General features: G+C 44.7%; 1 protein-coding gene across 8 annotated transcripts in view; it reads left to right on the forward strand.

Annotated features, from left to right (window-relative positions):
- Positions 1-22,869, forward strand: part of PIEZO2 (piezo type mechanosensitive ion channel component 2) — a 1,512,892-nt gene that overhangs the window by 1,448,252 nt on the left and 41,771 nt on the right. The gene's annotated exons all lie outside the window — the stretch shown is intronic.

Genomic DNA, 22,869 nt, shown 5'->3' on the forward strand with positions numbered 1-22,869 from the left:
CGAAATGTACATTTTCCTTGTGATTGTGAGAAGAAGTATAAATTGTACTCATTTTACTAAACCAGTTGCAGAAGAGTACCATCATCCATCCAACCCTTTCCTTGACCTACGCCTCAACAACAGTAACATTCCTATTCTGATAAGGCTTGGGCGACTGAACGAGAATTGATCAAGGGAAAAGTCGCCACTCCAGCGACTAGAGGATTGCCTTTGAAAAATGTTAGAAATTCCTCAAGGCCAAGAGGTGTTCCTCAGAAAAATAGTATAATCCCCCTTAGAACTACTTGCCTGATGTAAACTTTGAAAGCCAGACTTAAATAGATGCTTTCTGTACATCACAGCCCATGATTTCCACGTGCCTCATTACAGGTTTGGTAGGTTCACCGCCAAACTTGTTTAGTGTTACGACCAACTCACGTGGTTTTGTGTCGAATGGGTGGTGGTCTTAATAACCATGGTTGGACTGCGCAGCATTCCATGGGGATTTTGGGGGAGTTACTGTGGTAGTTGGTAATTCCATCATGGTCCTTCCAACAGGTTTTGGTGATAATGTGGAAGAAACACTTCCAGCAAACTTCTGTAGGTATCTCTGACCAACAAACCTGTGGTATGGGGTTTTGGTAAAAGTGGTCGACATTCTGTGACCCCCACTTTTGACCCCACTGCCCAGCTCGTAGTAGACCCCTGTGATTCGTAGGCTGCGAGAGAACTGAAAAGAATAAAGGCTCGTTTTGGAATCCATGCAGAGATGGACCGTAGGTACCGTATGTTTCATGTCATTTTCATGATAACACCGAACGGGGGGAAGCTTCACCTCCTAACTGTGCACGGAATCACTAGCCTTACTGATTTTCCATGCGGGGGAAATACGCAAATATCCCTATGGGTTCAGCCTGTTTTACTGTAACAACCAGGCACAATAAATCCATAGGGTCTCATTGTAATGTGGGACGCCATGAAGGTTCATGGCTACCAGGATCAGAGCTTGTTATGCTCATAGGAACCCAGGACCACCCAGATTCCTATGACTCTTGTTTGGCAACTAAGCAGAGACAACCAAATTAAAAAAGAGAGGGCCGCCAAGAACCACATATTGTGTCCGCCGTCTGTTTAATTTAGAGCCCATTTAATGAGGCTGATAGTGTTCCTTATAAAAATCAACAAATAATATCCAGCTTCAGGAACAATACTTTTTCACATTGCCAGAGTTTCTATCAGCACTGTCGCCTAATTTCTTGACTTCATAATTTGCAAGTGTTAGGTTAAAAGTCGGTGCCCCCTAATCTAACCCATTGTACTTGATAGGCAGTTGTACATGTGTTTCTGTGACGCTTCCAGGATCATGTTCTTCCCTACTGGATTGACTTTTAAGGACTCTTCTATAAGCAGGCAATGCCAGCCATGTCCTCTTCACTGGCAACACCACTGCTGCATATGCATGTACTCGTGGTGATTGGTAATGCCAGTTCAAATCTGCCACACAGGCTTTTCTACAGTAAACATGGGTTTCTTGATCAGGGCAGAGTTTTCAAATTCCAGAGGCATTTTAGAAATCACCTGCAGATTTGGGACATTTTGAAAAATGAACTGGCGATTTCTCTGTGTGCATATGGCATTTATATATCTGCCTACATGCCCAGGCATATAATAGTAAAGGAGCAGGAGTGATTGGAGTCAGAGATGCATCACTGCTGCCACATGTACACCAATAGAGGCCCACAACCTGACTGCCAATGAAGACGTTTCTAGTACAGATGTGTTTCCCACTGGTGTAAGCAGTGGGATGAGTGAGTACAGGGGTGTTGCTAGGCTTGTAAAAGATCTGGGGCTACGCTAATGTCAGGAATGTCAGGATTCAGGACTAGCTAGAATGTTTGGTTTTAGCCCCTAAACTTCTATCCAGGGCTACAACCAAAAGACCCCAGGCTATAACCCCCGTAGCCCCCCATCAACACCTTTGAGTGAGTGCAACAAACTGCACCTCCTCCTAACCTTGACTGCCATAAGTTGGCTAAACGTGTCAAGCCTGTATGTTTCAATGAGGACATATGGAGTGTGAGTAGAGATGTGTATGAGGGGCCTTGTACTCTGACAACAGCATGCATTAATGGGGGACAGGTGGCATATGTGTGAGAGGGACAGCAGTCCCAGCGTCGGACCCAAAAATAGGGCCTGTAATCAGATATGCAATTGGGATAGCGAGACTCCCCAGGAAACATATCCCTTGCTTTCTTAGTATTCAAGAATGTTAAAAAAAAGTACATATAATTAAAGCAGTTTGATTTAGTTTGCGTGCCATTAAGTTTGAGAAATAATAGTAATGTACAATTGTTCTGTCATTTCACCAGAATTTACCATTTTCTTACAGAACTGTGGCAAATATTTCGGCAAATGATCACATATTTTCTTCTGAAGGTTAAGATTATCTGTCGTGATGGGGTTAGCATAAATATCAATACACAAGATGAGACAGGGGGCCTAATTTACACATATGTTTTGAATGGGACTTTCCCATGTTAAAACATTTGTGTAGATCAGGCCCAGGATTTGTTAGATAATAACATTAGTCCCATTAGCTCTCTCCTCCTAAATGGTAACAGAGCCGGGTAATTTTGAAGGCTGCTTCAACAGCCCTGTGGGGCTATCATCATCTATGTGATCGAGGTACTGCCTCCTGCTGTGGTGCGCCATTATGAGTTAGGTGTCACCATTGTCTTGGCGCAAGGGATGCAAGGAGGACATTCTGCTGAAAAAGTGGCGGCTGGAACAGCTCATTGCACCACAGCAGATCAATGGTGGCCGCAAGGAGCTACGGAATGTATGGTCCTCAGCCCATGGCCGTTTGTCCCCTCAACTTTCGTGGCACACCATTTTGTCCCCCTCATTTAGAAGGGGGCCCTTTCCTTTAGATGTCATGTCCCCCCAACATTTTCAACCAAGTCACTCCACTGCCTCAGCGGAACCTCATTGGAGTCTTTTGGGACCTATTCTGGCCAATATAAGTTCTACATCAAGGTGTTAGCAGTTGTTGTTAGCAGTTGTTGTTAGCAGTTCTTATGGTAGCAGCTTTATGATCCGCTTTTACGGACCGTAATTTCAGGGGAGGCAGATAAAAGCAGTGTTGCTTTCCACAAGAGTAACACAGCGGCCCATGTACATGTGCTATTTTATATTGATGGGAACTTTTACTTTTGAGAAGTGCGGTCGAAATACTGCACCGCCTCCAGAATGATAAACTGTATTCATGTACTGCGCCTCAGAGGTGCGGTAGCCCATCGCTGCATTTTACATCACATTCAGTGTACATTTGCATAATGCTGCAGCTTCTTTTTCATAATGCTGCGTTTTTGGCGGTTTCTAGGATGCTCCAGGCATAATAACTATGCCCAGTACTGCAGCAAGGCAAACAAAATACTGCACCTTAACTGGCGCTGTGGATATGGAACCTTCAGTAACGCGGCTACTTGCACCACTTTTCTCCTTTCAGCGGTGCCACCACAGCTATACCCACCCAATATCTGTCCCACAGACATAATTTAACAGGTGGAATAATAAATCCTTGAGAGAAAGCAAAATATGTAGTGTGCAATAGCGGATCGAGTGCCAGATAGAATTACCAATAAATGATCTCAGGCCAAAATAACCGGACAGACTCAAAGAGTATGGCAACATACGGCTTTATTATCAACTCAATGAAGTAGGGAAACCTGGTGAAGTAACAGATTGTAGCTCACACCCTATCGAATACATTTCCATTACACGAAAGGTTTTATGCCTTAATGTGTACGTCAGCTATGAAGTCATCCTACGTGGTAAACAGTAAAAAGCTATCGAACTGAGGGATTGTTTAAGGGAACATATATACCTATAGCTTATTTAGGTGTTATTTACATCATTGCTGCCCCTTAACAAGTAAGCATGCCTTGAACTACCTCTAACATACGTATAATACACATAATAGCAGAATAACAGCAGCGGAATGGCTTCTGCAACAATGTTTAATCCATCATTACATAGGCCCTCATGATTGGTTGCCATTCTCTCTCAAACTTGGACATTCGGCTTGTTAGGAGCACGTAAGCAAAACGAAACCCAGGTGCAGGGACCAACGTCAGACAACTGCCCACTTGGCCAATTAGCCTACCATCTCTCATCAGTTAGGCCCTAAGCCAAGCCTTCTTCTTTGTACTTAACCTTGCTGAGTGTTCTCTTCCTCTGAATTTTAAATGGAGTAGGCCATGATTTTGTCCATTCTAACCTTCTATTTAGTGTTACTTAATTCAATTATATTGTGTGTTATTACTCATTTTGGCCTCTGGAGACTTGGTTGTTCCTTCCTGCATATGCCTTCTGCATCTTTAATTGTTAAATACTTGGCACTTGCAAATGTTCACTCCTTTGCTTAATCGAAGAGAAATATTTCGTGTGTATGTAGCTTATCCTCTTCAACACCTGTCGTGCCTTGCAATTGCTTCTTGCTGCAGCATGCTTGATCCTAAGCCAAGCAAATATTCTTTGTTCTTGCACAGAGTTGTATTCCAGCACCTGTCAGCCCTGCAGCCTTTGTCTCTCTCCTTCAGGCCTCTAGCTTACTATTTATACAGAGGTGACATACATTTTCTCATCATGGCTGCTTTACCTTTTTTATATTTTCTACTGCAGAAAGCTTCTAGTTATCTACCTTGCGTTTCTGCGTATATACATCTAGTGCATCTCTTCTAACGTATCTTCTTAGTGTATCTGGTTTTCTTTGTATTTGCATATATATCCACTTTGTTACTTCAGTCCCATCTTCATTCGTATACGCATATCGTTTCAGTGCGTCCTTGTGTCTTCTCCTCATGCCGTCACTTTACATTTGTCAGACTTCACTTAAAGCTCTTCTATATTCAGTGGTGTCTGCAGACATCCTTCTACCACGTCAGTTCGAGGGTACATTCAATACGGTGGTCTGAGCGCATAACATCTCTCATATCTTTGATGCAGTATGGGGAGGATACCTGGTGTCATGAACAGTGTCTTCTTCTTTTTCTTCCATTATGATGGAGGTGAGGATGCAGGCCCTATAGATGACGTGTACATCTGCCCCTCTGTAGTAGCAATAATGAAAGTGAATTTTATGCAATATTGCATCGACCCCAAATGATAGTTAACTAGGTTTTACAATTATTTGCATTTGGATAGCCACAGAACAGCTGTGCACATTGCACATCCCTGATGCACTGAACAACTCATATTTCAACTCAGTCATGTTTAAATTGCACCTGGCATCTGCAGGGCATCTTTTAGAGTCACATGGCACTTCCACCGGTTTATTTAGATCTCAAGCATATTCGAGAGGCAGCAATCATCTCAACAGTGTTCTTTTAGAGGCCTTGAGCCACTCCCTAAATGTGCTCCTTCTCAAACTGCAGTCACTGGGTTAAAAAGGCAAGTTTAGCTAAGAGTTGTACCAAGCACTCTTGAAAAAAGTATAAAGGGCCTATTATGCATCCAGTGGCGTGTGGGAAAAAGTCACTTTTTTGGCAGAAACTGAATTATTACGATACCGCACTGACAAATTCTGAGTTTCGAGGTAAAGTGGAGGATTATCCTGAAGCAAAATGGTGTAAATCTCCACTTCACCTTCAGAAATCGCTTGATTTACTGGATCACCGGACCACAAGAGTTCTCTTCCAGGACTCCAGCATTTAACATCTTTAAGCCGCCCCAGTTTAAAGAACTGAATGCTACAGAGACCATCTTTATAAACTACCACTGATTCCACTGCCCTAAATTACACGTATGCAAAAATACAAGTCTGGATGCAGGTGAACAGACTAGCCTTGAATTATTCAAAGACATAACTAATGGTTGTGGGTACAGCTCCCCAACTACAAAAGATTGGTCTAAAGTATTGCCACTTTAACGTATCTGGATGCTCGATTAAAACCCAACTCAAGGTAAAAACCCTTGGAGTCATTCTTGACCAAAATGTATCTATGAAGGCACATGTGAGCGGCCTTGTCTCCTGTTCCTCCTACTATCTTAAACTGCTGGCCCAACCTCTCCCCTTTTTGAGCATTACCAACTGTGCTATGATTGAACGTGTCATCATAGGGGACAAGCTTGACTATTGTGCTAGCCTTTTACAAAGGAGAACTTTTCTGACTTCAGGTGGTTCAGAACAATGCTGTGCATGCAGTATTGGGGTTGGGAAGGGCAGATCATGTCTCCCTAGCCAGAAGGGCTTTGCATTGGTTACCAATGAATAGTCGCATCCTGTACTGTGTGCATTTTATAACTCACTGATGCCTCTATGGCTTGGGCCCAGAATATGTAGCCCAACATCTCCATTGGCTGCCTGCACACAGGAGATTGCGTTCTAACAACACCTCCCTTTGGTGACGCAATGTTCCAAACACTCCTGTGTGACAAGAGGGTCATGCCCTCATGCAGCCAGAGTCTCTGGAATGAGCTTCCTCTTATTCTCAGAGCACGCTCATCTTTTTCTGTTTTCAAGAAGTGCCTGAAGACAGCACTGTTCTGCTACTTTTTTGATCTAGCAACCAAACAGTTTTATCCCCTGGTTGCCCCTTTTTTCTGTTTAAAGTACGTTTGTATTGTTTAGCGCCCCCATGACCACTGACTCTTGTCTTTTGCGCTATATAAATACATTAAATAAAAAATAATTAAAAGCTGAATTACTGCTCACTGTAAATGTACCAAAATCTCAATTTTCTCCTGTGCACTCCAAAAATTGTGGTTTATACTGCCTTGCCACCACTTGTAAACAAGTGGTAAATCCACAGGACAACGTGATGGTAAACAATTTTGCATTAATTTCACAGATTTCCCACCGAATTACCCCCAAACTTGGAAAGAGGCCCAGTGCCCTTTCTAGTATTTAGCTCATTTTAAAAATACCAAAAGTGGGTAGAAGCACTGAACAGGCCCAGGTATAAAATGCTTTAACATATTAATCCAGGAATGTTTTGAGTAAACTTCATTTGATTTTAGGCGAGGCACTTAACTATCAGTGATATGGACGGAGTACCGTAGTTAGCTTATGCAACTATATTATTATGGTAAAGTGGTTGGATGCTTTCAAAGGAAATTCAGTCTGTGAAGAGGATACTGGCATGCACTGTAATGTAATGTTGCTTTTGTATAGTGCCTTTTTGCCATTGGTATGGCCTCAAAATGCTGTAGGTGAACGCCCTTGGAGGACCGAAGTACGAGGTATGAGTGATTAGTCTGAGTGTTTAAGAATGCATGTGTGCATTTTAGCCTATACAAATGTAGGTGGGGGTGGCTAAGTTCCTGCTAGTAGCCCAAGATAAAGAGGCTTGTGGTTGGGTGCTGTGAAGGCTGTCGTCGAGTATGCAAATCAAGGAGACTGATTATGTGTTCAGCTAGACCGAATTCCTATGGTGGGACTTAGATGCGTTCTAGTGGCAGAGGTGATCTGCGATATGAGATCAGGTAGCGGGTGATTGCAGATGTGTGCGGTTGGGTGGCCATACCGTTTTTTTTGGAGATATGGCTATCCTCCATTGAGATGAAGTGCTATACGTACCCATGACGAGGTGCAGTTCCTGTCATGCAGGTCTAATGGGATCCTTTGTGTGCTCTGTACTTTCATGGAGTTTCATCATGTGATTCATTGAGGCCCCCGCCTACCTGTCTGGGAGTGAAGTCCCCCCCCCCAGAGGCATAATAGGTCAGTCAAGACGCAGGTGGGAAGAGACAGGTTTCGAGTGCCTTTCTAGGAAGGCAAGGTGATCCCCTGTGCAGCAATGTTAAAAGGGAAAGGGTTCCATAGTGTGGGTGTTTGGACGAAGCACCCACATTGGTCGATTTTGGTCGATTTGGCAGAGCGGATATGAACAAGAGAAGAGCTGTGCCTGATCTCAGGTTTCTGTTGGATGTGTAGTGGGTGAGTTTGTGTTTTATATATTTTGGGCCTGTGTTGTGCAGAGCATGGTGGGTGATTCACATATCCTTGAAGGCGGACTGTCGCCTGACAGAGAGCCAGTGCAGGACACAGAGGGCAAGTGTGATGTGCTTTCTATGGCCCAGGGACAGGAGGAGCTTCACTGAAGAGTTTTGGGTTTGTTGGAGTTTTCTGAGTTGAGAAGCAGGGGCGCCAGATATAGGGATTTGGCATAGTCGAGGAGATAAAGGACAATGGTCGTGATTGCTGAAACTCTGTGAGAAAACCAGAGGTAGGGGAAGATGTATCGAAGAATGTATAGGTGTAGGTAGCATGATTTTAACACAGAGTTTATTTGATGTGATAGTGTCAGATCTGTGTCCATAGTGTATCCAAGGTTCTTTACTGTTCTGGAGGTGGGGGAGCCCTAGGGAGGATGACTAAGGTGTGGGTTACGGGAAGAGGGCAATCTTCCCACAGACCATGATTTCTGTTTTTCCAGGGTTGAGAAAGAGGTGGTTAGCTGGCATCCAGCAGTCAATTTCTGTGAGTTATGAGGTGAGGTCAGAGGAGAGGATGCAGGTCTCCTTTGGGATCTTGAAGATGTGTTGGGTGTGATCTGCGTAGTTGCAGCAGGACAGGCCATGTGAATGGATGCGAGCGGGGAGGGGGCTCAAGTAGAGGTTAAAGGGCAGGGGTGATAGGGAGGCGCCCTGTGGTACTCTGTTGGTGACTGGATGCAGAGTTGAGGAGAAGGGAGGCATGTATGTAATTTGGGATATATTGGAGAGGAACTAGGTATCCACTTCAATGATGCATCCCTGATGCCGAGTGAGTGGAGTCTGTCCAAAAGGGTGCAGTGGTGGTCAATGGTGTCAAAGGCCGCCGTGAGGCCGAGAAGGATAAGGGCAGCACAACCTTCTGAGTGTCAGGTTCTTTTAAGATCATCCCAGATGGAGACTAGGGATGATTCAGTTCCACATAGGGGTCTGAAGCCGTACTGGGCTTTGTCAAGGAAGCATTTGGATTCAATGAAAAGGCAAAAGCTATAGTAAGCTGCTCGGTGAATTAGTTTGGCTCTGAAGCAGTTGTTTGAGATAGGGCTGTAGTTGGCCGGTAGAGGGGGTCAAGGGTGGGTTGTTTGAGCAGAGGCTTGAAGTGGGATGTCTTGAAGACTGCTGGGAATGTGCCTGAAGTGAGGGATGTGTTAATGATAGACCTTGCAATGCTGTCGGCACAAGTAGAGGAAAGGATACCTTTTAGGTGAGCAGGAGAGCAGGGATCTCCAGGTGATCCAGAGGGATGGCTGCTGGCTTGTAGCTGAAAGAATTCAGGCTGGGAGAATGTAGAGAAAAGCTGGCATAGAAGGGTGGGTCTGTGAGCCTGGTTTCACGTGCAAAGGAGCAGTGCTGGAGTGCTGCAAATTTAGAGCTGGTGGTGCAGTTTCTTTCCATGGCTATTTTGTGGAAATGGTCAGAGAGAATGTCATAGAGTGCTTGGTTGTGGAGCTGGGGAGTATGTACAGAGAAGGGCCTATAATTCTGAGATGATCTTCTGGAGATCCCAACTGGTGTAGGGTCATTGGAGATTCTGTTCCAGTAGAATGATTTTTTGGCCTTGTGAATTTCAGCTCTGTAGGCTTTGATCTGTTGGGTTTACTCAGTTCTGTTTGAGGTGAAGGATCTGCTCGCCATCTGCATTCCAGGATGTGGTTCTCGGCTTTAAGGGATATGAGGGTAGGGTTGAACCATCTGAGAGAGCGGCCTCGTCTTTTGGGGGAGAATCCGAAAGGTTTGGGAGGTCTAAGAGCTTTGGAGAGCCATTGGTCAAAATGGCTGATGTACAGCTGACCCACCTGGGGTGGGAGGGAGGGTAGGGACGCAATCAGGGAGTCAGCCAAGTCTGGACTTACTTTGACCATATTCCATGGTGCAAAGCGAGTGGACACCCCTGGGTTACGGTGGGGGAAGGAGGGTTTACTGTCAAGAGTGTGAAGAAGATCACAGCGTGGTCAGTCAGAATAGTGGTTGGGAGGGGAGTGTGTAGAAATTTGTTTGGTAGAACTGAAGATTGCATCTAGGGTGTGGCCTGCGGAGTGAGTGAGGCAAGATACCAGTTGAGTCCGGTGGAGGGCTTCCAGATTGTCCAGGGGTGGTTGTATCGAGGGGTTATGCAAGCATTGAACCATATATTGAGATCCCCTAGCACGATGAGGTTGGGGTGAATGACCAGGATGGCCGCTAAAGAGTCGCTGACGGTTTCAGCAGCATTTCTGTTGTAGCCTGTCGGTCTGTATATGAGTAAGAAGCTGTGCATAAGCAAGTAGGTAATGAGCATTTTCACTAGGAGAGATTTGCAGTGTGCATTGCAGGCTTTTCCCTCAGAGTGTGTGATGTTGAAGTGGTATTTGTAGATAATGGCATATCCACCTGCCCTGCTGGTACTGAGGTGCACGATAAGGATGTAGCCTGGGGTAAAAGCCTTGTGCACAATGGGTTGAAAGTCCTTGGGGAACCAGGTTTCTGTGATGAAAAGGACGTTAGGACCTTCAGAGGATATTAAGTCATGTAAGTTTTGACAATTTTTACCGACAGATCTGGCGTTAATTAGGACGCCTAATAGTCTGATGCTAAAATGGGTGTTTGCTGTGGGGAAGGCAGAAAGGTGGGATAGGGGAGGTGGAAGCTGCTCACAAGAAGAGGTTGTGGAGGAGGAGTGCATGAGGGACAGACCTAAGGCTGGAGCTGAGGTCTCCTTGGGTGGGCCCCGAGGGTGAACGCTGTGTGAGAAGGAGGTGAGTATGGGGTCACGGGGGTAGAGTGAGCTGGTTGTTGGGAGGTGAGGGTTTACTAAGGGAGGGTACAATGTGTCTGCTCTGGGGAGTGGTCAGGGATGCTGGGTGTATTCTTGGTGTACCTCTTACAGCAGTGTCAAATGGCAGCATGGTTATAAAACTCATGATCTGCCACATCCATGTAATGTGCCATGTCGCTCATAGGACTTGCTAACAATTGGTGTACGTTTTTATGTTTGCCCAACTTGTGCCCATCTACAGAAGTAATATATTTAAAGTTGCACAAATAACCCTGAAATATTTTCTAAAAATGCTAATTGTCAGGGGCTTGCCAGCTTCACACTGCATGGTGGTGACTTTTACCCCAGAAGGGTAAATGTAAAACATTGGCCCACTCTGTCTCCGGATTTGTTTTGTTTTGTAAACTACCTGTAAGGGGGTAGCTATGTTTTCTTTTTTAAAATAATTGTGCATTACAGACTCTTCCAAGAGACGTAAGCCAAGGGGGAATCGCAAGGGTGTGTGTTTTGTGTTTTAGGGTGGGGTTGGGAAAAGAGGATCATGATTATGACTGCTGGCACTATTCATTTTTTTTTAAATTAAATTTCTATTCTGTCTTAACCATTTTTTGTTTTATGTACACAACTTAAGTCTTACAAAACAGAATATAAAAACAAAAGCAAAAAGATAACCAATTCACTTTGATTATCATATACAAAAATCACATCAATGTCACATTAAAACAAAACTGTACAGACCATAACTAAGCATGGCTTGTTGTTATCTCCTTGTGGCCTTTAAGAGGAAGAGAACAAAAAAGAATAAGGTCAGAGCTGGATGAGTAAAGACGTAAGATATAGATGACAGACTGACTGAATATAAGTCGCTCATTGTGATCTGATCCATGCAATTTCTTTGAGTCCAACTTTTCCAGACCAGTCCCATCCAGAAAATGACACCTTTGTGCGACCTGAACCACATTAAGCGTTAGCGCTGTCTCATGTCCAGAGATAAGTCTGTCCCAGAACATTTCTGACAAGATACCCTCTTCTCTATCCACACATCTTTGTAGAAGAGTTACTCTTATGTCCCAGGTTCCCTTACAGTTCATCAGCAAGTGTCTTATGGTCTGCCTTCTGGTATGTTTACAAATAATACACAGTTTTTGTGCTTCCTCACACCACCCCCATTTGGTAAGCATATTCATTTTTGTAAGGGGCAGACTTCACATTACTTGGTGTTTGGCCTGTAAGACTTTAAAGCCAGTTTTGGCCATTTGAGAGGGAACTATACATCACAGAGCATTGTACTCCAGCAGGCATCTTTTTTGTGGTATTGCCAATCCCTTGCCTATGTTGGGCATTTTGGACCCTCACCACCTCCCTCTGCTCCCACTGTCAATCAGAAAGACCCCTTCTTTGCACTTTGGCTCACAGGGTTACCTGACGGACATGTTTTGCTATGCATATTGTCATGTAATTCCATCCCTCACCTTGCTGCTGCATGGCGCAGGCCATCGAGGAGGTCCATTAACACCACAGCAGGACTCTGTGATGCTGCGCAAGGGATGGTGTGTGGTGGATTCCTTAGTTACTCCCACAATTCCATGTGCGGAAACCAGATACTTTTCACAATGCCACATTAATCGCTCCTTCCCCTTTAAGTGAAACGAGAACTGTGGCCCTGGAAAGCCAGCACCACCTGCATGCGCAGCTCCCCTGGTGCAGAGATCACAAATTTGAGAGGCAGTCAGCCAGTCATCGCAAAAGTCCTCTACTTACATACAGTTAAGAACAAATAGGCTAAGGGAGCCTAGCTTGAAGGCAGTACCAGGATGTAACAACCAGAGAGAAAATTGGTTAAGGGAAAGGACTAGGATGCACCAGGTCTCAAATCAGATCTTGATGCCGTCTTCAGGAGTGAATCACACCAGACAAATAATACACCGGCTGCATTATGAGACATATCAAAGTCCTCTTAAACCAGAAAGTGGCTGCCAAACATGGCCAGAGTGAGGCAGGCAGAGAGGAGACTGATCCAAAGGGGACAGATGAGCCAACCCCAAGTGCCACATGAGAGCTATAAGCTATTCCTAGAGTCAGCCCAATGGTGAATCCCTTACACTGAAGAGAGGCTGGCAGATGGGGTCAACGCCTTCTAAAAAGCTAGGACAGAATAAATGGTTATGATATGATAAGTCATTTATACTGTGCCTGTACACAAGTGTTTCTAGGCGTGACAAGACGAGGTAGTCAAGACAGAGGGAGGACAAAACAAACAATCTTTCTAGGACTTGTGTCATTCAGATCGTGCAAGTGTGACAACGCCAAGTGCAAGGGGAAGGGAGAAGTGGAAGTGTTGGGTAAAGGGAAGGAGGAAGTGCAATCAGGGCAGCATTGAGGCAGGGACATCATCTGGGGGTCTCCATGGGCCGCAACTGCGACCCCTGAGTTCTCCCATGCTACCCGCGTGCTCTCCCTTGCTACCCCTAAAAATAAAGAAGAGAAAAAACTTCATTTATTTATTGTTATTTTTTAAATTGAAGCCGCTGGGCTGTGGCCAGCACCATGTGGCTCTTTGTTTCTGGAGTTGCTGGCGTTCTTGTTCAGGCCTTTTTAAAAACAACAAGGGGCTCCACAAGGGTAGCACTGACCAGTCACAATAAATAAGAACGAATAGGAATAACAAATAAGTTGTCTTTCTGGAATTCTATACAATAAATGCTAGACTCAGTAAAGATTTATTTCAGGCGCACTTCAGGGGGTGAGTCTGTTCCTAAACACCTCGAATTCACAATGCAAACAAAAACATCTAAAAAACTTTAGAGAAGAATAAGCATCAATATTTGACTATTTATTTTGATTTTCGCAAGTTGAAATTTGAGCATGTTTTTTTCTGCCGTTGTCTCTGTTACGATCATCGCAAGACATTCCATCTCAGTGTCCTCGGTCACTTGACAACATCCTTGTGCCTAAAACCTTGTGTACATTGTAGAAATGTTTGAGCATAGCACATAAAGTGGCCCTTGATTTCATTGTGCCACAATGAATGCTTTGTTGTAATGTGTATATCTTTCCTGGTATGCTATTCAGACTGTTTGTTTGCATGTATGAGGTAACAAGGGTTCCCTGCGCTACTCTAAATTATTTAATACACAGTTATGAACACTCCCAGTGGTATGTATATTGCCAAACTTTGACGCACGTAAAGTAGATCCACGCAGGCTTGACATGTGGTCAACTTTGCACCAGACCTGCGGATGGGCTGACCTGCTGTTAAATCCTAGTTACCAGTTTTATGGCATCCACTATAAAGTGTAATTTGCTTTCTGACTTTGAGAACATTCAGATATGTAATTGCTCATTTTACTATAGCCGGTAAGATAGCTATAGCCGGTAACCTAGCTCAATGGGTTGAGCACTTGTTTCTGCAATGTGTGTGTGAGCCGCAGGTTGCAGGTTTGAATACTGGCGAGCCAACTAAGCCTTTCATTCACAGTAATTTGGTAACATGGGCCTATACACACTGATATTAATGATACATATGGTGATCCATTCTTGTATGCAATGCATATCACATAACAGTGATATTGTAACCATATTTATCGTAGTGTACTTAGGAACAATGCTATGTGATGCCACTTCCAGTTTTGTCAATGGGTGAAAGGTAATGTTCCTTTGCTTCCGTGGTGTCACTTCGGGGTCGAGTCAAATTACATCACTTCCTCTGATACCATCAGAAGTTAAGGGTTATGTGGTGCCACTTCCGCTACCCCTAGCACTTTGATGAAATTATGTCCCTGGGTTGAGGATTTAGGAGGAAGGACTCAGCTGGAGCGAGTTGTAGAGGTGAACAAAAAGGAGCTGCAGAAGGAAGAGCTATAACGGGATCTGGAGACAGGAGGCTTTCAGCCTTTGGAGGATGGGGAGACCTGGAGACAGGAGGCTGAAGGAGAGGACCAGTAGCCTGAGAAAAGTAGGAGCCAGGAGGCAACAGGGTAGGTCCAGAAGACTAGGGATGGATAGACTTTGGATGTGAAAATCTGGAGACACTGTACAGTGGGAAGAGAAAGACTGAGGGGCTGGAGAGTGAAAGGACCGGAAAATCAGGAGGAGAGTGACCAGAGGAGTCAGGTCCTGAATACTAGAAGACCCTGAGGGTTTAGAGGGAGATAATCCAGAGTGCTGTGAAGAGGAACACCAAGAAAGATGAGAGGGGATGTACAGGAGGGTTGGGAGGATAAAGTGGGGACCAGGGAGCCAGAGGGAGAAAGAGCCATTGAGCTGGGAAGAATTATCAGACCAGGAGAGGTGGGAAAGAAAACATGAGATGAGGGAAAGAGAACAAGGAGTTACTTAAAGAGGTGGAGGATGGGAGAAGCATCCAGAAGGAGATAGAGGAGGTGGCATAGAGAAGCAAAGGGGAAAGGAAGAGGAACTTCAATGGGTTGAAGTAGGCAGTGGTATATGGAAGTGAAGGGGAAACGTGGGGGACCATCAAGGAGGTTAAAGAAGGGGTTATAAGGAAACTTGAGGAGAAGGAATGGAATATTGTTAAGCAGAAAGTGGAGGTTCTTCCTCAGTGGAGAAGTGGGAGTTTAGGTGAGGGAATAGTGGACCCAAAAACACCAAGAAGCACATGTAGGAAGGTGGGAGAACAAGCTTGAGATGAGGCATTGAGTTGGGAGGGGCAGTGGAAGCTTAGAAGGAAAGGCAAGAGAGAGAGGATGACCTAGTGCAAAGGTTTTTATTATCAAGACTAAATGCAGGACTCCAAGGTGGAAAGAGTGACCAGAGCAGGAGGAGGCATGACCCAGACACTGAGAGTGAGTGAGGTGGTGAGAGGCTAAGTGAGAACACTGCCAACACTCTATGGCAGCCCCCTTTGGTCGTGTGGCTCCAATCCTGGCCTGAAGGCCTGCCCCACACGGTCATGCTGAAAGTCCTCCAACAGGCTGAAGTCAGAAGTTGAGAATAGGGAGGAGGCTCTCCCTTGTGGAATACAGAAGAACAATGAGGAAACCCCTTAAGACGAGGCTGAGAATCAAGCAGGGAGAGTCCCTGAGAATACCATAGAAGAAGGGTGTTGGAGCGTCATACACACTAGACTCAGATCCAAGGCAATGTGAACCTGAAAAGACCAGAGTAGAAGTATGTGGGAAGTCCTTAAACCTGAGATTATAAGCATACAGGATATTGCTTCAACCTGCGACAAGAGACCAAGCCCTAGACCCATTGTCAACTGTAAGAACCTGTTATATGGACACTCTGTATCTTCCAAGGGAGTTCCTTTCTTTATGTGTTGCCCTAGAGCACTGCCCACATCCTGGATAAGTCCCATCCTGACAACTATGATCTAATTAAAAGCCTCCCTGTGTATTATTTTGGCTCTACAATTTACACTGCCCAAAATAAAGCCTTTGGTAATCACATCTTTGTTTTGGGCCCTTTTGTGTCACTGAATGTTACCCACATGCTACTATACAGTAATGTGTGTCCCTGGGCCTGCTGCCATCCCACCATAACTGAACCTATAGAGCTAGTGCAAAACTAGGTGAGTGGGGGACTTTGGAAAGTGGGGGGCTTTCTTTTGAATATGGCTGTTTGCACCATTTTGTAGCATGTGCTTTCATACAGGGTACATTCTGTTGGAGGCACTGGTGTAGATTTCTAGGAATTCAGCGATTCTGGCCTCAGCCCTGATCGTCAGAGTAATGGCATTCTTTGCCCAATGGGCAGTAGTCTGAGGAGGTCCCATTGGGCACAGCAGCTGAGCACATTAGAGTGAAGTTCTCAGCCTGCCAAACGACATACTAACAAAGAGGAAATTAGTGTTTTCATCCCAGGCAGCCCTTTCTCTGGACCTAAAAGGTCATGCCTCCCAGTATCCCCAGCACTTAACTTAGTGTAATGAGTAAAGTCCCCTTTTGGGTCCCTCCCCCGATCTGTAATTTCCTGATACTTGTTGCAAAATGTGTACAATGTCTCTATTAGAAAGAAGGAGAGATGGGGATAGGTTGACAGTGGCAAAATGGGAAAGAGAAAAGTGGGGCTGTGTGCAGATGCCAGTGGTAGGAACGCGGGGAAGGTCCATGCTGTGCTTTGGTGTGCTGTTCCATGGGTTCCTAAGCTTTTTCAGGCATTTCGCTGCCTTTTAATGCATGTGTATGCATTGTTTGCCTTGTGCATTGTTATGCCCTGCAATAAGTTAAGAGTAGAGCAGCCATTTCAACCATGCATGCCAGCGCACCACTCATTAGTCATCCCTGAAACTTCACCTCCAATTCAGATCCATTTAGGAAAGCATTGTGGGTATGCAAGTTAACTCTAAAACATGCTTTCTTTTTGCTTCAGAAAAACAATGTTTGCCTTATCGGACAGTGGTATTCTATGCATAGCTTTGCCAACCCAACATGGCAGCACATACCCATTTTACCCTCATTATGGATCATCAGTTCGGTATAGTCTAACATCCTCGTGGTTGGACCAGTGGGGTATGTTTAGCAAACTTCTTAAATGTTATGTTGTGTTTTAAAGAATATGAAAAATCTTGTCTGTCTGAGATGTGAGAGAAGAATAGCCCATTTAATCTAAGCCCACATTCCTCAGCATCACTCATTAGCCATCCTTGGACGTTCACCTTCAGTTCGAAGCCACTGAGCAATGCATTGTGGGTATACAAAATTAGCTCAAATGATGCTTTTGCTCTAGAGAAATGTTGTTGTCTTGTCATATCGTGTTATACATTGTAATGCCTTATAAGGTTATACTATGCAATGTTATCCTCTGGCATGCTATGCTAGGCCGCATTACTCCATGTCATGAAGTGCAGACGGCCAAATTATAGTCAATAGCGTGGGTGCCCCTTCTGACTGTGCACCGACACCTCATAGACATCCCAAACCTCAAAGCCACTCTGCCCTAAATGGGGTAATAGTATAATGTGGCATGACATGAACTTTGCACTCGCAACTGATGGAGCCTACCAAACACCATATTGAAACCACAGCATTACCATGCTGGCATGCTCCTTTAAGAGACAATCGACCATATTTTGTTGATTTCGGATGCTGCTCTGGAAACAGTGTTATGTTAATACCCATTTGAAAATGATGTGTGCCAAATACCTACCATTCAGCAAAGTCTTTCTCATTTAACGTGTGTAACAATAAAATGATGCAAGTTGCTTAACCATTCACCTCCCTGTGATCCATCAACAACTCACTCCGACCCAAATTACACAGCATCATGCTGCTTTGAGGTGCCACTGGTCCCGACATTTACCTTATCCCTTTATTTGACAATGTCAGAAAGAATGAATGGCACACATACAACCTTATCAAAACTGGGTTGCAAGGTGTCAGATAGGGGCTACTATGGTTCTGATCCCTTCCCAGGATCATATCTCGCAATCCTTGATTGAAAGGTGATGGGGAGGGGGGAACTAGGTTTCCAATCCCATGCCAGGGCTATACCCTCACCTACACTGAGATATACATCATGACTGGCCACCACTGCTCGTGAATTTGGCAATAAGACCATCGTTGCCTGAGGTCACGTAAGTTGCAGAGCTCCACTGTACCATGCAATATAGCATAACATTTCCTCATCTTTCCTAACTGGCCACATCCTGTCATCCAAGCCTCTTTTCCTCTTCTTTGACCTTTCCCCGTCTTCCATGTCTGATTTCCTCAAATGTCACAATTAGCCTCTTCCTGTGTTCCACAATTGAATTCATCATCAGACCAGCCAATCACCAGAGGTGATCTGCGCTACGCCTTCTCCACAGGCCTTACCTCTGGGACTACTCATTTTTTTATGGGGACCTACTAAGTGCCTCATCGCTCTAAACCATCCTCTTCCACCGCCAGCCCTCGCTCATATTGCCATGTACCTTACACAGGATTAAGTCTTCTATGAAACAACCTAGCTTCTATGAGGCAGCCTTGTCTGGAAATCCAGCCAAGGTTAATGCCTGGTCCCCTATTTGTGAGCTTACACTAGCCCTGCATGTTCACCTGTCTAAGTTCCAGGGCCAGCCTATTCCACTGCCCCACACAACTCTAAGGAAATGGACAGTCTTTGTGTTTCACTGATTGAATCTCCATGGCTCCTCACCCACATTGACTGCACCAGTGTGACTATGGCAACACTCCTTGTGACAGAAATGTTTTGTTTAATTGGACCTTTCCTGCACCTACCCAATATACGCGCCACCACAACACTCACACCTCACTGAAGCCTGTTAAAGTGCCCTTATAATAGTGGTTTTGACTTCATGCATGATGCACTAGGATTCTGCACATGATTTACCACCAATTGGACCATTGTGATATCGGTTCCTTCACTGGTCCTTTCTGACTCGCTCCCTAATTTCACCCCATATCATTTGATCCGCGAATGCACCCTGTACATACTTGATGCAGACATTCTGTCCGATGATGACTGCACTACATTGATATTTACAGCTTATTTCAACTGAGAATTTTTCATCTTAAGCTCCGCTCTTTCACCCTTACATTTTAAAACACTGATTGTTTCAGCAAACATTGCTGCTCTACCATCATGCCTAAAATCTGCCCTTTGACTGCAGTTGACCACTTTCAGGGATGTCATTTGGGAGTCGCTACTGCAACCCCTTGAGGTTTCCCTTGCTACCACTGTGGTCTCCCTTGCTACCCCTAATTTATTTATTTTTTAAAAACAGTGTTTGCCATGTGGCTCAAAGTTTCTGGAGAGGCTGGAATTTATGTTGAACCATCTTAAACAAACAGGGGGTTCCACAAGTGTAACACTTTGAGTAGCGACGCAAAATAAGAAAGAATAGGAATAACAAATCATTTGTCTTTCTGGAATTCTATACAATATTTGCTAGACTCATTAAAGGGGTGAAAGGTCATTTTCAATCGCTTCTAATAATGTCAATTTGGGGTGTGGTCAAATAACATCACTTCATGTGATGCTGTCAGAGATCAAGGGTCATGTGATGTCACTTCCGCTATCCCTGGCATTTTGGTGAAATGACGTCTATGAACACCTGATCACCTCACGTGTTTGTTGCAGATTGAACCTTATTTCATGCCACATTCCAAAGCCTGCATTGAATGCCATATCTCAAAAATACTTTGTTGCTCGCCTGGATCACATAGCTGCTCCCTTATCATGCTGCATCTCCTACATGGCACCCTGACTATCTGTTATGGTTTTTAACTTTGCTCCCCAGCCTCTCCATACTTATTGTATTTTGATCCTTGATGTCTGCCTCTGGTCCATGATGTCTTGATGGGTGCCTTGTCTGTATTGCTGCTTGATTGCTGCTTTGTGTATTTTGCTCCTTGTTGATCCTTGGCTGTCATTTCACATATACAGCTCCTTCATTATTGCCTCATATGTATGGCTGCTTCATCAGCTGTTGTTTTATATACAGTGTTCCTTGGTTTATTGTTTCTTCATATAAGTGGCTTCTTGAATGTTTTCACCCATCGCCAACCTCCTCACCAATCGACATCCCACCTTACACTGTAAACATCGACTAGCCACCCACACACTGCAGGTCAACAACTTCTAGTCCCCTCACCCATGCAAACACTAAAATCATCTGAGCGCTGCACCTCTCACACGCAGCCCTCCATCATCCTTCCACCCATCCTCACTCTTATGGCAGATATCATCAGTAGCACACTGAGCAGGATTTCTTCCTCTGGGGTTCACTTCTGAATGTACATACCCTTAAGCACCCTCTCCACAAGCTGCCTACAAATATACCAGCTCACACACAATGGGTTCTCCCAGTCTGCACTCATCAACACTTTAGGTCTTGCCTCTATTTCTCCTCCTATTAACTTCCCCTCCCTACCTGACAGGACCTAATTCCAAGAGGCCATGTGAATGCCAGAATTTCCACTATACAAGTGCACTTTCCATCACTTTGCATAATGCTTCATACATGACACTGGCATGGCAATTGTGTAAAGAAATTCACGTAGGCACTCTTAGGCATAGTCAAATCTGTAAGATCCCGCGTAAACTGGGAATGTAATGCTTTTGGCAATAACCTCTGTCCTGAAATACTATACTTGAGGGGGACACAGAGGCATTGCTGAGGGGTGGGGCTGAGGGGGCTATAGCCCCAGGTCTTTTGGTTGTAGCCCCTGATAGAAGCTCAGGGACTACAACCAAAAGGCTATAGCTAGCCCTGAATCCCGCCAGTCCCGACGTTAGCTTAGCACCTGATCTTTTCCAGACCTAGCAACACCCTGGCCAAATAGCCCTTTTTTTCTCACCTGATATCGACATCTCACTGGCGTATAGCACCACTGTTTTGGCTCCAAATGCTCAGTGAGATGTGTACAATAGCATCGAGTGAGATGATGTTGATCATTTTGCTAGCATGTGTCTCCTTGTCATGCTGTACTGTTCCTAATGCCTGAAAAGGCCAGGGCAAATGAACAGCCAGAAGTGCTTTGTTCAAGCCTCATCAAAGATGCTCTCCTTTTATACAACTGTTCACTAAGGCCATGTAATGCAACATAAAAGTGGTTCAGAACAGGAAATGAATAAAGTGGTACAGAGTACAATATTTAAGACTATAAATGCAGTTAAGGACCCCCACCCCCTGAACAGATGTTCTTTTCTTTTTATTTGGAGTAGCAAATACCTAATTGCTCATATTCCATGCAATGCAACATTCCTGATTTTGCCTGATAACTGTGGTGATGGCTTCTTTGTATGGCACACACCAGATAACGTATTGGAGTTAAAACATTTCTGTGAGGGTGCTTCTCTTGCTTTTTGATTCTGGGCCCTACTATAGTACATTCTGAACCAATTTCAGTTTTGCCAACTACCCCCTCCCGCCCTCCAGCCGCCTGTCTTGCACAGCGGCTTCGTTTTGGCATACAACAGCAGCAGGTCTTCTGTCCCCTCTGGCACAGCGTGGGCAACCTCAGATGCCGTCCCCTGGGGGCCTGCCCCGTCACCTTTAATACTGGGAAAGCAGCATGTTCAGAACAGCAACCTTTTCTCATATTAGCAGTGGGATTTGTGTGTACTGTCACACACCTTGGAAAAAGCAGAGTGTATCCATGACAAGGAAAGAGAAAAGAAACCGGAACGGGTGGATTGCCTAGATGAGGGATCTCATGTGGGGTGATGGGCACATTGCGTGTCACAAGAGAGTTCCATTGTGAATGGTAGCTCATGTAGGTATCCGATTTTGACAGAACTACATTTTTCATATTAAACACAATTTACCAGTGTGTTAATTCACGCAAAGGAATAGAACATGTTTGCTGTGGCCAACTATGTTGCATTCCTTCTTTTCTTTTGATGTTTTGATTCAAGGTGCCTTTATCTCTACATATAGGGCCTCATTACGACCCTGGTGGAACGGGTTAAACGGCGCCGTAAAAGGTGACGGCGTCGTTCAACCCATTCCGCCACATTACAAGGTCCCCTCGTGGGACACGTTAAGCACGCCTGGGAAAACCAGGCGTGCTTACCGGGTCCCGCGAGGGGAAGAGGGAGCAAACAACAGGCCATCTCGTTACGGCCCGTTGTTTGCTCCCTCTCCCATTCCCAAGGGGCTGAATGGGAATGGGGAAGGACCGTGTCCGGGTCCTTGAGAGAGGAATTACCGGGCCATCCGAACTCAGAATGGCCCGGTAAGTCCTCATTCCGAGGCTACCAGCCGAACTCGTAATGTGGGCCATAGAGTTGTACCATTTTTTTTGTTGGACGTACAATGTTTTATAAATGAATAGTGTGTTCAAGAATACCAAGTTGTGGTGTAAGATGGATTGTAATTGATGACAACTGTTATCTTCTCACAGATATTCATTTTTTTTATTTGGTAGTTCGTGGTTCATTTTTCCTGGTTCTTGTTAATAAGATGTGGTGCATGTGACAATTAAATACTTAACTAGAATGCAACTGTATCAAAGAATCACTGCATTAATAGAAAGTGGCACCTATTTCCAAGTCACAGAACTACTGTTTGCACTTGCAAATTTACATATACAAATAAATGTTCCCAGGCGACGTTGTGCATACTAGCCAATTTGCCATACCACACTGATTCAAGGAAAAGTCTAAACTTGTAAAGCTACTTCAACCAAGTCAAACCTGTCAACGTTAGCTCAAGGTTCATGCAAAAGTACTTT

Source organism: Ambystoma mexicanum, chromosome 5p, assembly GCF_040938575.1.
Source record: "Ambystoma mexicanum isolate Mex_15411 chromosome 5p, UKY_AmexF1_1, whole genome shotgun sequence".
NCBI classification, from domain to species: Eukaryota; Metazoa; Chordata; class Amphibia; order Caudata; family Ambystomatidae; genus Ambystoma; species Ambystoma mexicanum.